At 39.7% G+C, this 17,654-nt stretch overlaps 1 protein-coding gene across 1 annotated transcript in view; it reads right to left on the bottom strand.

Moving 5' to 3' along the window:
* Positions 1-584, bottom strand: part of satb2 (SATB homeobox 2) — a 218,051-nt gene extending 217,467 nt beyond the window's left edge. The window contains exon 1 of the mRNA XM_063051920.1: positions 76-584. The gene's annotated coding sequence lies outside the window, so the exon portion shown is untranslated. The remainder of the gene's footprint in view (positions 1-75) is intronic.
* Between the last annotated feature and the right edge of the window lie 17,070 nt (positions 585-17,654).

Raw genomic sequence — 17,654 nt, 5'->3', positions numbered from 1 at the left:
CCCACTGGTACTCGGTAAGTCCCACAGCACCACTGTTGGTGAGGGCAAAAACAAAAGAGCGTCCCAACTACTCACCTTGTTCGACTAAGTGCAAATCACGGCTTTCCACAAGATCTTTCTGAGACTGGAGTTACTGTTTTTTCTATTTGAAATGTTTCCATAGTAGAAGCAGTATATTTAATGCAGTCGTTCAAGAAGCGGTCTGTAACATTTGAAATGCCAACTTGTCAATGTAAGGTCAATTCCTCAAATTCCCAATGAGGAGACTTGCTGGAGTGTCTGGGAATATCGCAAGGAGATGAGGCCATTGAATAGACTGTAGCAGTGGACCTGCGGGGGCAACTTTGCAGAGGAGATTGCTTATTGTCCGTGATTGCAATTTTCAACTCACTGAAAAGTGTATGGTAATAAAGTTGCATCTCAAAAGGCTTTCGAGACCACTTTAATGTGTTTATTTTTACAAAAACTGTCGTCAGTATTTAGAACACGTTTCTGTTTGATGCCAGAAGTATTTGAGGTTAACTATGCATTTATCATTGACACTTTGACAATAAAAACTGTGACAAATTAATCTGATGGTGATCTTGTGTTTGTGAACAACACACACAAAATGCTGGAGGAACCCAGCATCTATGGAAAAGAGTACAGTCGACGTTTCGGGCCGAGACCCTTGTGTTTGTGAAGATCAGATTTGGCTAGTTGTGTTTCTTTTGCAGTAGTTAATACCAAACGGGTGAAAGCCGTGTCTTCAGACAGGGGTCGGTGAAGTTTAGCTGTGCTCTGTTCGTGGGCTGCTTGGAAGGGAACTTGCTGGCCAAACTGGAGCCATGACTTGGAACGTTCTGTGCGAAGTGTTCTCAAATATAAGCTCTTTTATCTATTAACTAATGGGCTTCTCTTCTCCATTTCTTTTCGAGAAGTCCAAAGTAGAGGACCAACGAATTCCTGCTCTTTCACTAACTACATATGCTGGAAATCTTGAATAATGTACACAGAAATACTGGAGGAACTCGACGGGAAATGCTGTCCGACTTATTGAGTTCTTCCAGTATTTAGCGTGAGTCCTGCTCTTTCACTTGCTGTTAAATGTATGGTTATCATGAAGAGTAGTCACATGACGGTGTGAAACACCAGAACGTTTTTACTAATAATTAAAAACAAACGAGTGATATAAACATCTGAATATATTGACCTGGTGAGGGACGAAATTTATTATAAGAACCATACCATGCCCAAACCGGTATAAATATACGTGTGTGCGTATTTTATGTGTGAGCCGGTGTGCCAGCGTCTGTGTACTAAAACGCATTTCAGTATGCATACAGAATTGTGCAGGGACTTAGATATTATGCGTGTGCCCTTTGCATTACATCAGTAAGATTCTGAAAGTTTTTCTCCCGTTTTATGTCAGAATTTTATACGCCGGCACTAATCTTGTCAGTAAGTATTTTCTGTACAATTCGACTTTAGGTGTTCGGTTTGATGCGGTAAATTTCTGTTGCGATGGGTCAAATGAAAAATAAGGAAAAGTAATTAATCCGCAATAGTTGGGAATTGATCAGTGAAGATTTAGATTTCCAGATTTCCAGATTTAGCATTTAAAGTCAAGCCGTCGATCCAGTAGCCCAGCTTGCAACTCCTCGGATCCACTGATGCCGTTGAATTGTGTTAATGTTGTATCGAATAATACGCTTAATTAAATAGGCGGTCATGCAGAGAACTTAAAACTTCAGAAATGGCCTATAAAGATTATTTATTAACTTTCACATTAACTGTACTAAACTCACAAATCCTGCCAGTTTATTTAATATCTGTTTCAGATCGGATGGGGCATATTTTGTGGAACACCGTGTTCAGATTCTAAGTCGCGAATATAACAAATCAGCTTGTGTTTTTTAAAATTTTGTACTGAATCTAAATACATCCAGAAACAAACCTTTAACTTTAATTAGTGGACGAGTTTACCCTCTCCCACCTCCCATCCCACTCACACCCTCCCCAACATTGGTGTGAATGCGTGCATTGCACAGTGGCAGGTTACAATTTAGAGTTCTTTAGCTGCCAGCCAATAGATTTATTTTGAAGTATTGTGTTACCAAGTTCCCATCTCGGCCGGAGCTCGTTAGTATTGTCTGCTAGAGCTGTCCCAACAACCTCCGACACAAGCCACAAAACGGGTCGAGGTAGGGACAACATCAAACTATCAGGCCGCAAATGACACCGCACGCTCCGGGACGGTCAGGAATTGTTTCCAGAAAACAAGTTATCTTTAAAATCGATACCCTCATCTATTCCTACTTAGATTTAACTGTCTCAAAACTTACATCACAGAATATTTTAAAACATATTTTCTATTTATTCGTTTCATCAAAAAAAGTTTCCCCAAAATAAATAGGTGGAAAAATACTCACTAAAACAAACTATTGATATCAACTTAATACTAAATAATGCCAGACTAATGGGAGTGCATTAAATAGTTATTATTCTGTGCACTTCCACACCGGACTTCTCATGGTTAACGACCCTCCTCAAAAATATTGCTTAAACATTATGGTTGAAATGAGATATTCAAGTCTGGTTTGTATTCAGCTTCTCCCGCCCCAGCTCATTCGCTGACCAGCCTTCACTTCCCTGGTCAGCCTCTCTGCCTGAAGAAGTTGGTGCTCAGAGCGCCATCTACGGGATCAATCAGTACATAACTCATACGTCACATGAATCGGAAATTTAAAAAATTCATAATTCACGAAATGGAAACAATTGCATTAGTATGACCATCAATCCTGATTTAGCCATTCCATTTCAAGTTAACAAATTCGCAGGACTGCATGAAACTTCGGGTGCCCCTTCAGTGAACCTAGCCAAGGCTGTAAAACGTTTACCGTTCGTCTTCCTTAAGAAATTTTAAAAGTTTTAAGTCAAATATCGCGCTAAGTGATACACTTAAGTGCTTGATCACTGAAACATAGATTTTCATCAAAATATCAACAAAAGGAAACAACTATAAATGGAAGCAGTACTTACCTGCATCAATGTTAAAATGTGACCTTCGTCAACAGAAGGTTTCATTTAATACAAAATCTGTCGTGACAAGCGTGTAATCTATTAAATAACACTTGTTAACTACGAAAAAATGCATTTATAATATGCGTACCCTTATATTATTTAAAGTCGTGCATTTTAGCAACACTCGGATTGTGCTGATACAGTAACTTAATAAACACACGAGTTGCTTCGTGCCATTGTTATTGACTAGTTTCGAAATGCGCGGGGTTATAACCCTGGCCTGTACAGTATTTAGTGGAACCGGCGCTGAAGGGTTGTGTTTGGAACTGGGAACTGTGCGGTGTACAGCGAATAGACATTGAAAAGTCTGCCATTTACCTTTCCTATTCAAAAAATGTTTTTTATTTGGCAGTTCTCTTTCTCTTAGCCTCGAAACATTGACATATTGAGGTGCTCCTGGGTTTATTGAGTTCGTGCTACGGATTGTGCAATTTTGATTTCGAACTGTGAATAGGAAATGTTACGTGAGTGTATGTACGCGCCACTGCAGTGGTGTGTATTTGTGTGAAAGCGTGAATGCGTATCCATGTATGTCAATCTCTTTTAAAAGGAAGAAGCCTTTCTTGACAGAAATGTGACAAAACTCGAAAACACGTTCTAGTTATTTTCATCTTTTCAATTAAAAAAATATAGTCCGAGTTCCAGAAAAGCGTGCATGATCTTTAAAATACTAATATAATGCTGCAGATTATGTCATTCACAGAAATGGCAAAGGCGTCACGTTACTCAATAGGGCTTGGTCAACGAGCGAATATCTTTTAAGTAACTTACATAAATCAAACAGCTATTTAAGCATAACCGAGGATATTTTTATAGAACAGCCAACTGCACCAAAATTAATCTTAATTATATGCCATAAGATATTATCCGACTTGGTACTTAGTTTTCTAAACGTTTACCGAAGAAGTTGTGTAGATTTATTTACGTTAGAAGAAAAGTTTGAGTATAACAGTCTTTTCTCAGTTTGTTTCTCTCCCACGTAGCAATAATTCCCAAGGACAATATAAATGTTCCTTGAAAAGTATTTAGAATAAGATAGGACATTAGGGTAACGATTTGTGTGATGGTATGTCCTTTCAAGACTGCAATTCTTACTTGTTTAGAGTCTCCTGGGAACGTGCGGCCCCTTTCCATGTGCACCTGTACAGCAGAGAAATAAACACGTTGATGGTCACTCAGATGTCGGTTCTTCCAACACAGACAGGCAACCCGCCAAATGTACGAGCCCTATGGGTTTTCCCAAACATTTGGTACATGTAAGCGCTTATGATACATTATATTTGAAAGAAAATTATTTTGATTGCGGATCAGTAAGTATCGCTGGTTATCGATCAAAAGGTGTAAACATGTACCACTGGCTAGGAGTGTTATCTGTACGGGTAAATGTTTCATAATGAACGATCACCTGTCCAGTTCAGGTGGAAGTCAACGGCTCGGTTCCAACTGGCGCGCTGGACTAAAACTAACTATTGATGTTATTAATTTATATTGTTAATATTATTGCAATGTAATATAAATTTATTAACCTAATTCAAATTTAAATAATTGTATCATTTTAATATTAGTTACAGTATTTACCTCAGTTTATAGTAATTCGTTATTAATTATAATATAAATTGGACAGTCTGCCCGTGTCCGAGGAATAGACTGTGGTCCACCTGTATTGTTCCAATGTCTGCAAATAATCATTCTTTCTCGAGTCTACAAAAAATACAAAAACGTTTAAAGTTAGAAATGTAGTGTCGTTTCATTTCTCCTAATATTTACCTACTAAAGAAGAGGAACACTGTTCTCTGAATTTGTCATCAGTAATTAAGATTTTTTTTCATATTTCAGCATATTTGTTTAATTTTTTATTAAGGTAGTTTAGAACCGCTTAGACTTGATAACAAATCGCATATACAATCCCATTAGAAATCGGGGGTAATCGAGCTCTTTATTATGTGCCTTGAGATAATGGCCGATTGGAAAAGGTTTCCTGGATATTTCACACTTGCGGCCCAGCAAACAGATTTATGTGATAAACAACAAGAGGTTTATATAGAGAGAGAAATGCGTATCAGCCCGTCCACAGTCTGCATTAATCCGATTACAAACAAAAAGTCCTCATACCGAGGAAGCGACCAAAGGAAAGTTCCGATATTGGTTAGGTCAATAATACACCAAGATTTACTTTTGCGGGTTTTTTATGGAATCGAAAAGTGAAAATATAATACTTTCAATGCGAATTCTTCTAAAACAATTTTACTGAACAAATAAACTCAATTTAGACTAGATTGATGAACTACTGGAGTGCTTGCAACACGTACCTTATTGCGACTAATTTACTGTCTTTGTTCGCATAAATAATTCTGTTGAACCATGAGGTCTAATTTTATTTTCTTTTTTACTTCTACCTTCTTATTGCCTCCACTGCGCCGCTCAACAGTTATTCAACTTCGTGAATCAGAGTTTTAAAACGTTATCTAAACAAAATAACGATGGGGCCGGCAAAGGGCCCTTTTAGCCCTAAATCCTCAGGACTCTCTCGGCACAAACCGCCTGTGACTTTCCCGAGCTTCAATGTTCGGAAAGTATAAACTCTGTCCTACAAAACTTCAGCGTTTGGTTTGATATCATTAATTTGACATTAAAGTTTTCCATTAAGAATGTTTTTAAATAATAATCTGGAAACTTTCTGGGAATATGCAGGTGTTGCAACTAGACAAAAAATTTTTTTAAATGTAGTTTAGGATTATGGATAGCCATTCTGTCCTATTCTTAATCTTTACGTTTATATATTGATATATAATGATTTTCAAAGGCGCGTTTTACAATTGTTGGTAAACCATGACCGTAGGTTGCCGTGGTGTGAACTCTTCATTTCCCTGAGCAGGGACTGAAATTGCAGGGTGGTGATAACCGCGGTTTTCTGTGATTTCCTGTTGAATGGGGCAAACATAACGAATACTTGTTTTCAGCTGGAATCGATCACCAATCAATGCCGGACACAGCATAGTAATGTTTAATAGTCAGCGAGGGAAAATATACCCAGGCATTTGTAATTAGCAACAACCTTTGCATAAAGTATAAGGTGGGTGGTGGGTGGTGTTTAATTGCGTTCGTTTTCAATTATGACCAGCTATTTATCTTATACTTATCCGTAACCTCAGAGCTGAAACGGAAGCACTGGAATACCGCAATACCAATACTCCTGTCCACTTTTATAAAGGGATCCCTTCTGGAAACGCCTGAATTGAGTCTTGGCGTGTGTTCGGATTAGCAACAGGGACGGGACATGGAACGAGGCAGCACAGATGTGGGCTATTTGGCTCTTCTGCCTTTACTGTGAACGCCTGCCCAATTCACCCTTACTGATTCCAAGTGGTAAATCACCCTCACTCGCGTACCTTCAGATTTCAGAATGTCTTTGTCTCGTCTGATATGCCAAACCCTTCTCACCACGTCTCCAAGCCACCCAAAGTCACCTTCACGGCCAATCTTTAAAACTGAATCTACTGTGATCTAAAGTGGCAGATAAAGGGCCTTCCCTCAATTCACCCATTCGAGGGTTTTCCTCCAAACAGGTGTCTTATAAAGGGCAGGAGAAGCCGTTGTTTGGAACAACCTGGAACGGCAGATCCCTCTTTCTCCTCTCCACGAGTTTATTCGTCCAATCACTAAACCGCTTTAAGGAACATGACACGGTTAATATTAAGTCGAAAACGGGAGACTTGAAGCTTCATACATAACCTGCTCGGGGAAAAAAATGTGATTTAGGGCCAATCGGCTCCCAGACACAGCTGTGATCTGTAGTGGGAAAAAACTCTTACAGCGGATAACTTACCTTACGACACCATAACTTTTTAAAATTAGTAGCACGAATTAATGCATTTTTAATTTCCTTAGAACGAATTCGTGAAGTTAAGAGGGATGCAATTTCTCAGATGGCCGAACAGTCCTCCATAGGGCAGATGGTCGGAGCGGTTGTACAGGGGTTGACTAGGAATTGAATACCCTACCAGAAAGTACGACAATTGGACTCATTAACAGAAAATTTTACAAGAACAAGGATACCTAGAAAGGAGAAAGAGTGCTGGGAAAGAGAAATGGATTAAAACAAAACAACTCAATTGGAAAGCCCTACAGACGCGTTGGAGGAATGATTTATTTTCCTCAAATGTTCAATGTCCCACAGATCTGTCCGCATCGAGACAGCTATCGCGTTCAGTAACTGCCTTTGCAGCTATTCCTTTTGTGCTTTCAAAAGTAACTTTAAACAAAAACTCACTTGATCTCAAACGTAAAACAAACATGAACTAGTTATTGGCCCCCGTTTACTTTCCTTCGAGTTCCTGGAGGATGTGCCCAGCATCTCTCTCCATACAGGTGTCATTGGTCAGTTCAAGGGGCAGACAGCGGGACCGGCGTGTTAAAGACCGTTTTTAATGCCCATTTGTAACAGCTGAGAATAGCTGTCACCTGACCCTTGACCTTCATCTGTTTGATTTCACACTTCATACTGAAATGTTGCTTTTTTGCTTGCAACTTTATATATATGTATGTCGCAAATCTAATCTTTATTAAAACTTCAATGAACCTAATTTATGATTTTATCAAATCGCATAACATTCTGGCTGACATTTGTCCGTCACTTATTAACAAATTTTGGACGAACGGTTCTAACAATGGTTGTCGTTTACTTACTGCTACTCAAGGAGTTACAGTTTTTTTCAAGTGCTTGCCATAATGAATAAATCCTCGACTTTACAAGGATCTACACATATTAGCAAAATCAGAGTATTATTTATTAAATATAAATTTAAAACTATAGCAGCTTCAATAAAACGTGAAATCTCTGTCATTTGTCACCGATTCGTACAAACGACAGACAGGACGCTCCTGCTACATGGAATTGCTGTACCGTGTGCGTTAGTCTAATTTCAATTGGGTCCAAAAAAAAGCGAAAAGGAGCGCAGCAGGTAAATTTCGTCCCTCTTATTCGGTTCACTCTCCAAACACGGAGTCAATGACAAGTTTTCGGCGCTGGACTTTCATTAAGTTTGCTGTAACACTGCATTCCGAATGAAAGGTACATATTGCTTGCACGGCATTTTTTTAACCACGTGAACGAAACAAAGATTAAAAACACTGCCAATTGTGACCATCGGCGAGAATTAAAGATGGGAAATTGAGTTGAAGGCGCTGCTGAATTCTCGCAAGACATCTAAGAAGCACGAACACCTGACATAAACACCTCACATGACTTCGGAAATCATTTTCACATTAAACCCAATTCCGATTAATATTCAAGCATATAATTAAGCAAGTGAACACAACTTTCTTACACCCACAAAGTGCTGGAGGAACTCAGCGGGTCAGACACCAGCCAAGGAAGTGAAAGTTTCGGTCTGAAATCCTTCAGCATCTGCAGAGTTTCTTGTGTTTGCTACAACCGACCTATTGAATCCAGACACCTCGGCTGTGTTTATATAAATACTAATACAGTATGCCTCGGCTATTCATATTCGTCAATTCGTGGGGAATTAATTAGGGTATTAGGTATTAGGAATAATTTGTAAAACATTATTTTAATAGTAATATTTTAATATTAAAATACATTTAATAGATAATTGACAAAAAATGTCAATGTTACCGATATAAACCAAACGAACCACCGTCCGGAGCCTTTTGCAATAAATTAGCAGCTCTCTGTGACGCTATTTCCATTACATGCTATGAAGATACTGTCCAGCAGTAGAATTGACCGGTTTCATTTCTTTCTGGAGGAGCCGATCAGCTTCTATTGAACCTTGGTCTGCAGTTTTTGATAATGCAGCGCAGCGGCTATTTACTCTGTTTTCTAATAGTTTTTTTTCTGGGAAAAAAGCGAAACATGTATTCTAATAACTTTGTTTCAAAAGCAAAACATTAAAATTAAGCATTGCTGCAATTTGCTAATCTGCGTTTTAGCACCCGCTACAACTTGGGCGGTACAATTGAAAAGTAGGAAGTAAACGGTGTGGGCAGCAAGGCGCAAGAATGGGGTGAGGTGTGGATTATGGTGGAATTGAATGGGACAGCCGGTCAAATTAATAACTTTCGTTATTGTACCACGAGAGTTATGCGACGCCCCTCCACCCCCCCCCCCGCCTCCCGTTATTGTTACTCCCACTTGACATCCATATCTAAGTTTCTAGAAGCATCAGTGTATAAATTTACATTTATGTAACTCGTTTTAATTCCCCTTTTCGGTCATGTCAACTAAGACCATTAAGTGCTTTTGAAGGGTAGTCAGTCTCTCGTGTATTCTAAGAATCCCAGCAACTAATTACCATTCGGCAACCTCATACAAATAGCAACGTGATACTGACCAAATAATTTGATTGAGAGATAAATATTGACCAGGATAATTTTCCTGTTCTCTGTAACAGCGCGACGGGATCTTTTACGTCTGCTGGACCGAGTAACCGGTTTCACATATCAAGGACATTGTTTCTGGAAACGCTGCACTCCCTGAGGACTGAATTAGTGTTGGTCTGCATTACAGTACTGGGGAAGAACTTGCGATCTACAAACTTCTGCAGCGTTTTTCTCCACACTGATTGTCCAGAGTGCTTTGCTTTCGAAGGAAGGTCAACGTCATTACCAAGATCGGATAACTGGTGACTATAGCAAAAATGAATATAAATTAAAGTTGGATTCGAGCACGGGAAAGTATTTCACTGAAAATGACGAATGCTTGTTTTAGTTTGACAAAGAATGCAATGTTGCTTTGTTTAAAGTGCAATCAATGTTCCAGCGGCATGAGCTAAATTGTCAACTTTATTTTTTCAATTTGCTTATATTCGTAATTAAATCAATTTTCTGGAGGCCACAGTGGAGTTCCTTAATATCTCATTATGGGCAAATGCCGGAGATCATGCAGCATCTATGGAGAGGAATAAACTATCGACGTTTCAGATCGAGACCTTTCATCGGGACATCATTATAATTTCATTATGGGCCATCTTATATTTTCTAGCTTCTTGGATCCCGACTTGTAAATTGTTGAAATACGCATGACGCTAAATCAAACCGGTATACACCACGAGGTTTTGCCCACCCGAATCACACATCTAACATGGGCAATAGGTTTCTCGTATCAATTTTCTGGTGATGAGGCTTTCACCTGAAATTTCAACAGTTCTTTCCACAGATGCTGCCCAACCTACTTGGGTTTTTCCCCGGTATTCTCTGCTTTAATTTCAGATTTCCAATGCTTACTGTTCTTTGATTTTCAGGTACTTTGTGTCAATCATTTATGCTAACATTTAACATATTACAAGTATTGGTCGAATAATGTATCCGGGTCAACAAACAATCGGCAGGAGGAACATTGCGGCTCAAACAGCATCTGTGGGGCGTCGGGGTGGAGTGGAAGAACGTCGACATTTTGGGTTGAAATCCTGCCTCCGGACTGTTCTGATGCAAGACTTTGACCCAAAACGTTGACAGCTGGAGTAACTCCCAAGGGACTGGCACATGGTTTGCCATTGTACTCTGCACTCATATCAAACTGAGAGGAATGTTGGTATGATTTGCATGCTTTTGCATATGACTTTCATTTAGAGAGTCTACGGTGACCAAGTTGGCAGTGCTGTCACCAGCTTAGCAAGAAATTTCTAGCTACTAAGTCCCTCTCTGGTACTGTTATCCAGACCAACACTCATATTTTGATTCATAATAAGTTATTAACACTCTCTGGAAACCTAATTTTATTAAGAACACAAGAAAGTGGAAAAATGCTATTTAACTCAGAATGCTGGATCATTGAAACGAAGAACATAAAACGTATAACGTATACCGGAGCAGTCCATGATGTTGTACCAAACTAACTAATCTCATGATGTTTGATTGGACTGATCCCCTTTGCATGCATGTGGATCATGTCCCTCTATTCTCCGCATATTCAGAGTCAGAATCAGGTTTATTGTCACCGGAATGTGTCCTGAAATGTGTTAATTTAGCAGTCGCAGTATAATCCAATACATGATAATACAGAAAGACAAAAAGAAGTATAAAAAAGTGAGGTAGTGTCCAAGAGTTCAATGTCCATTTAGGAATTGTATGGCAGAGGGGAAGAAGCTGTTCCTGATTCCCTGAGTGTGTGCCTTCAGGCTTCTGTACCTCCTTCCTGATGGTAGCAATGAGAAGAGGGCATGTCCTGGGTGATGGGGGCGGGGGCATCATTAATAATGGATGTTGCCTTTCTGGGGCACTGCTCCTTGAAGATGTCTTGGATACTATGGAGGCTAGTACTGAAGATGGAGCTGACTAAAACTTACAACCTTCACTAGCTTCTTTCATTCCTGTGCAGAACCCACTCCATACCAGACAGTGATGCAGCTTGTCAGAATGCTTTCCATGGTACCCCTATAAAGGTTTTCAAGTGTTTTAGGTGACAAACCAAATCTCTTCCAACTCCTAATGAAACATAGCCGCTGTCTTGCCTTCTTTATAGCTGCATTGAATTGTTGGGCACAGGTTCGATCCTCAGAGATCTTGACACCCAAGAACTTGAAATTGCTCACTCTCTACATTTCTGATCCCTCTGTAAGGATTGGTTCATATTCCCCTGTCTTACCCTTCCTGAGGTCCATAATCAGCTCTTTCATCTTACTGACATTGAGTGCAAGGTTGCTGCAGCGACACCACGGCGGGAGGAGAGAGAGCGGCACGCCGGCACGCGCGCAGCCCGCCGCTGAAAAATGATATCGTATCCATTAAATAGGGGCCATGGACAATTCTGATTTGATGAAGAGGGACGTGAAAGCACAGAGGAACATCTGGAAAAATTTCTGAGACGCTCGTTCACTGCTGTCATTACTGCGCGGTTGGGAATCTTTCAGAGGGAAGGTCTCAAAATCCCCAGCTTTGCCTGCTGTGGGCGACCAAGAAGGAGGTCGAATCGCTCAGATAGAGATAGCGCTCAGTACTCGGTGTTAGAGAGCTGATCAGAGCTCAAAGTTTTTGGATGACTCAGAGTCGGACCATGGTCGGGTATGGCAGGGAGAGTTTTTCTTCCTTTTCCCATCTGCGTGAGATGTGGGACATTTGAGAGACTTTGAACTTTTACTGTGCTCATGGACTTCTTCATCAAGTTATGGTATTGTTGCACTGTTGTAACTATATGTTATAATTATGTGGTTTTGTTAGTTTTATTCAGTCTTGGTCTGTCCTGTGTTTTGTGATATCACACCAGAGGAAATATTGTATCATTTCTTAATGCATGCATTACTAAATGTCAATAAAAGAGGACTGTGTGTCTTCATAATCTAAATCTAAATCTCCACTAGCTGGTATATCTCGCTCATTCATTTGCTATATACCTGTACATTGCTGACTCCTTACATACTAAACAATGTAATGTTACATCCTTCATCAAAATACAAGCATTCTTCATTTCTATGTAAAGTATCTTTTCCATATTTATGTACAATTTTAACTTCACTTGTTATCCATTCTTGATTTACTTTGAAGTAATGTTGTTAGTTTATCTCATACAGTGTATAGCACTCTGTGCAGTTCATGTAATGTTAAACTGTACTGTAATGGCATCAGCTGAAAGGGAGAATGCAAATGAAAGAACTAGATATGATTAGTGACCTCACCTTAAACTCCTGGAATTACTATCCATTGAATGTCACACTTTGAGTTACAGTGATTAATGTCACACAGACCAATGGAAGTGCACTCTCATTGATTAGATGCTGAAATAGTTGATCCTGAAACTATTGCCAACATGTTCTCAATGAAGTAACAAGTCGAAAGCTCCCATTGAAACCTTTGCAAAGTTAATCTGTCGGAAATTCTGTTAGCCATGATAGAGTGAGACGGAGTGTAGTTATACTACATTGAAAGCCTGCGATTGATCATTCCAGCTGGAAACACTACAGTTCCACTACAGACAAATCAACATTCCTGCTGACACCAGCACCTTGTGCAGGCATGGTTACAGTTTTTCTGAATGGCTCTACTGGTAGAAATTAAAACTGAAATATTTTGAGAGAGGGTAGATGTAACCAAAACCCCTGAAGCTTCAAGATAATTTTTTCCCTTTCAGTCTACAATGTGCCTGGGTAAATGAATTAACTCAGCACTTGATAAACTCAATCATTACAACAACTGTTTCAACTGAGCCTCTCCAGAGAGGAGAAGAGACCTGGGTCTTGAGGTACTTCACTAATTCGGTAGAAACCTTTAATTTAGAGTGATACAAAAGGAAAGGATTGGTGATTCTGCTGAGGAACAGTTGACATACTTTGACTAAAATTATAGTATCTGCAATGGAGGTTAAACAAGCTGCTGTTGTTCAATTTATGTAGGATATTGTCATATATCCATAATGTTATTATGTCAAACATTACTATGCTCCCACGTATCCTTTACCATTGGTGCAGATTCAAGGATTTGCAAAATCTGAGAACCAGAACACAATCTCTATGACATTCCCAAAGAGAACACAATACACAATCATATTGTCTCCTCTGTCTCCTCCACACCAGTTTCTAGAACAAAACCAAATAGCTCATAGTCATATTTGGCTTTGAGATTGGGTTTCCCAGTTAGCTATCTCTATCCCTTCTCCCCAAATCTGTGGTTGCCCCTTCCAAGCTTACCAAGTTTACCCCATCTCACCCCATGAATTGCATAAATCTGTTATCCATGAATTTCATTATCTATTCCAACTCAGCTACTGACAAACCATCCTCCATTCCTAGTCCCAGAGTGAGCCAATATGACTCACCTTTCTCTGCTCCTCCTTTAAGTCAAAGTTCAAAGTTCAAAATAAATTTATTATTGTTGTTGTTGTTGCTCCTTTCTGCGCCCTGTGGTGCATCAGGCAGCAACCTTGCTACTTCTTCAGTATTTTTGTCTTTTTTATGAGGCTGAGTTGCTAGCTCGATGCTCAACCCAGCAAGGATGGAAAGCATGCAAGGAGTCAGCTGGATTCGAACCTGGGACAACTCGCCTTGAAGTCCGGTGCCACAACACTACTATCCGGCAAAAAAGTATGTATATGTCATTATATACTCTCCTGAGATTCATTTTCTTGCAGGCGTTTCACAGTAGAACAAAGAAACACAGGAGAACAATGAAAAACTATACAGAAAGGCTGACTGACAACCATTGTGCAACAGAAGACAATCTGCAAAATACAATAATGATACATGAATAGATAATACTGAGAACATGATCTGTAAAGCCCTTGAAAGTGAGTCCATAGGTTGTGGAATCAGTTCAGAGTTGAGGTGAGTGAAGTTATCCGCATTGATTCAGTGTATACAACGTGGAAATAAAATGTGTTATAATCACCCCGCTCCATAAAAATTATACCTTCAATCTTCCTTCCTTGCAAGTTCCCTCTCCTCCTTCAGCCTTTTTTTCCTCTCTAGGGTTCTTAAGCAAAGTTTGTTTTCACAGGTCTGTGGCCATCTTATTCAGATGTGAATCCTTCCAAAAGGTTTTATTTTTCTGTGACAGGACCAAAACGATCTGAGTAAGGTCACTAAAAACAAACTATATAATTGTGACAAAGATAACCTTTCTCAGCTCACACTTAGAGTCATAGAGTGATACAGTATGGAAACAAGCCCTTTGGCCCAACTGATTCATATTAACCACGGCATCCTCCCTGCTAGACCCAGTTGCCCACATTCGGCCCATAATTCTCCAAGACTTACCCCTCCTTGTACCCTATCTGAGTGCCTCTTCATTGTTGCATTTGTACCTGCCTCGACCACATCCTCGGGTAGTTCATTCCAGGTACTCGTTACACTCTGTGTGATGAAATTCTATCCCGTTGACACAATATAACATGCTCTCTCCATTCACTGCCTCTGTTCCATCAACTGATGGCACCAACCTCTTCTGCTTCCCCACATTCTAAATAGGTAGAATTTGTTGTTGGGAATGAGAAATAATTTTGAATTATGCTTCATACCAAGCATAATTAATTTGTGTTCGATCATCAACTTCATCCTTAGAAACCAGAAGGAAGTCCTGCTGAAGGGCATATCGGCCCAAAATGTCGACTGTACTCTTTCCCATAGATGCTGCCTGGCCTGCTGAGTTCCTGCAGTATTTTGTGGGTGTTGCTAAGAATTTCTAAAAGCCTGCTGGAGGCAAATGTATGCCTTTTTGAAGTATATTTAAACCTAAGTCTGACAACTGCATTACGCTATTTGGCTCTTTTCATTTGGTTTCCTTTTACACACAATCTACATATTAGATTAAAATTTTGTGTCAGTTTGCAGCACAATCCTGTTGTTCATTGTGGTTCTCCATATTCCAGAGAAACCCCATTGGAAATCTAACATTTTAGAATGGCCTTGTTAGTTCAAATGCTATATACACTGATATCAGCACTAAGCAACAGTTTAGACTCAATGGAGATGCAATCTTATTGGGAATGACCAGATAATACAATGATTTTCTTTATCCATTCTGGATCTTTTTTTTCCCCCCCTTTTACCATTTTATGAATAAGCTTTGAAACTTGGCTCACCTGTTGTAGATTTAACCCATTCCAGATACAATAAAAATGTAAGTTTTACAGACAAGCATAATTGAACTATCTGAAAGAAGCACTCCAGGGGATGACTTTGATAATACCAATTGATGTAGATATTGTTGCATTCTAAATTAGAATTACATTAGATATAATCAGATCTTCTACTCAGAAGCAAAGTGTAATTTTACAACAGGACTACGGACCTGGGGTCAATTTGCATATATCAGAAGTTTGCTTACATCAGAGGATCACAGAGGTTTAACTGATGAGAGGAACTGAGGAATAACATATTGACACAACTATTTGACCTTTGCTCACCATAATTTAAGCAAACCAGATTACTGTAAAAGACTTCAGAAAAGCAAAATAACATATATATATCCCTTGCTATGAACAGTCAGGCAATCCCTTCCACCATAACTAGTATAATTAAATTTGCTTTAAAGAATTAATCTGCTCCAGGAAAATGCTTTTCTGTAATATGTACAGCCATGAGGCCAAACCACATGGCCTCGGCTTTGAATCAAAAACAAACTGATGTCATTTCAGAAGGTGACAAAAATATCTGATAATCCGCAGACTTTCTCACGTTTATAATCCAGTGCTAGCAGTTATTGCATTTGTAAGTGTAGCATTACTTTATCCAGGAAAGACAGAGCTGCCTTGGAGTCAGGGCAGTCTAAACTCACAAGATTGATTCTTCGGATGAGGAATCTCTGCAGTAGAGAAGAGAGACAGTTAGATGTGAGCATTTAGAAGACAGATAAGTGATATATGAATCTCGAAGGGATTGACGAGGTAGATCCCAAGCAATCGTGTGCTTCAGCTGAAGAGGCTGGAAATACTGGGCAGCGACTCAGAATAAGTGGGCTGAAAATTAGAATTGTGATGGTCTTGAGTTTATTTGAGCAGGAGGCTACAGGACTTGGAATTTTCTACCTCAAGAAGTCCACGAGTGCATGCTCATGGCTGAAAATGACAGGTTTTATTCAACATAAAATGAATCAGGAAGTTAGGCATAAGAACAGGATCAGTCAAGGTCTAACTAAATGAAGGAGCAAGTTGGTGAGGTCATGGTCCTATTTACAATATATTCCTTATATCGGTGTAACGCACTGTAAGGTTTCACTGCTAATGTAATGGTTTCTCTGTAGCAGCAATGTTTGGGTTATGACTAGAGATAACGGGGCTTTGGAATGTGGGGCTATCCAATGAGAGGGATGTTGTTCTTTCTTGTGGGTCTGGAAGCTGGGATTTTGCGGTCTTTTGCCAGGGAGAGATGAGGAGAGAAGACACGAATGGAGAGTTGGTAGACTGCCAGACAGAGTGGACTTAGAGCAAGGGTCTGAAGGTCTGGGACGTTCAAAGGAGGTTGATGGTGGACGAATGGCCTTATCCGTGAGCTCCAACATTGCACATTAGGCTGTTTCATGAGAATGGGCCCTTTTTCTTTTTTTGTTTCTTTACTAACCATATAATCAAATTAAGAATTATAAAGCTCAATCGTTTAATCACATATTGTGTACTGTTTGTTATTTTGGGGTACTCATTTGCAACATGGGACACATCGTACAGCATCCACCCAAACGAGATTTCTTAAATTTGGCTGGGCCGAGGGCTGTCTTCCCCTAGATTAAGCCGCAAGCCAAACCAAGAGTTACGTCTGTTCTAAATAAACTATCAGTGAGTAAGTGACAGTGGATTGGATTATTACCTCGTTACTGATGATTGAGAGTAAACTGAGGGATGGACTAGATTTCTCTTGTCATTCGTGGGCGGGGGAAGAAAACACGTGGTTAAATAGATTCCACTACTGTGGTCATAATTTCACAAGGTGTCCGGTGGAGCCGCGAGTTCTGGAGTGCTATTCTTTCGTGCTCCAGCTTGGATGTAGTCTGGTGTTACAGGCTTTGCCGTTCCAGATGGTCACAACCTATACTTGTCATGTGGAGCAAATGAGGACGTTTCAAGACGATTTTCTGGATATTCGAGATCTCAGGAGGAAGCTGAGGCAAATTGTTTACATAGCCCACTGGCAGCCCATAGCTGGAAAATG

The sequence above is a fragment of the Mobula hypostoma genome, chromosome 6, assembly GCF_963921235.1.
Source record: "Mobula hypostoma chromosome 6, sMobHyp1.1, whole genome shotgun sequence".
Taxonomy (NCBI): domain Eukaryota; kingdom Metazoa; phylum Chordata; class Chondrichthyes; order Myliobatiformes; family Myliobatidae; genus Mobula; species Mobula hypostoma.
The sequence above is the reverse complement of the archived record's forward strand: the minus strand, read 5'-3'. Positions and strand labels throughout refer to the sequence as shown.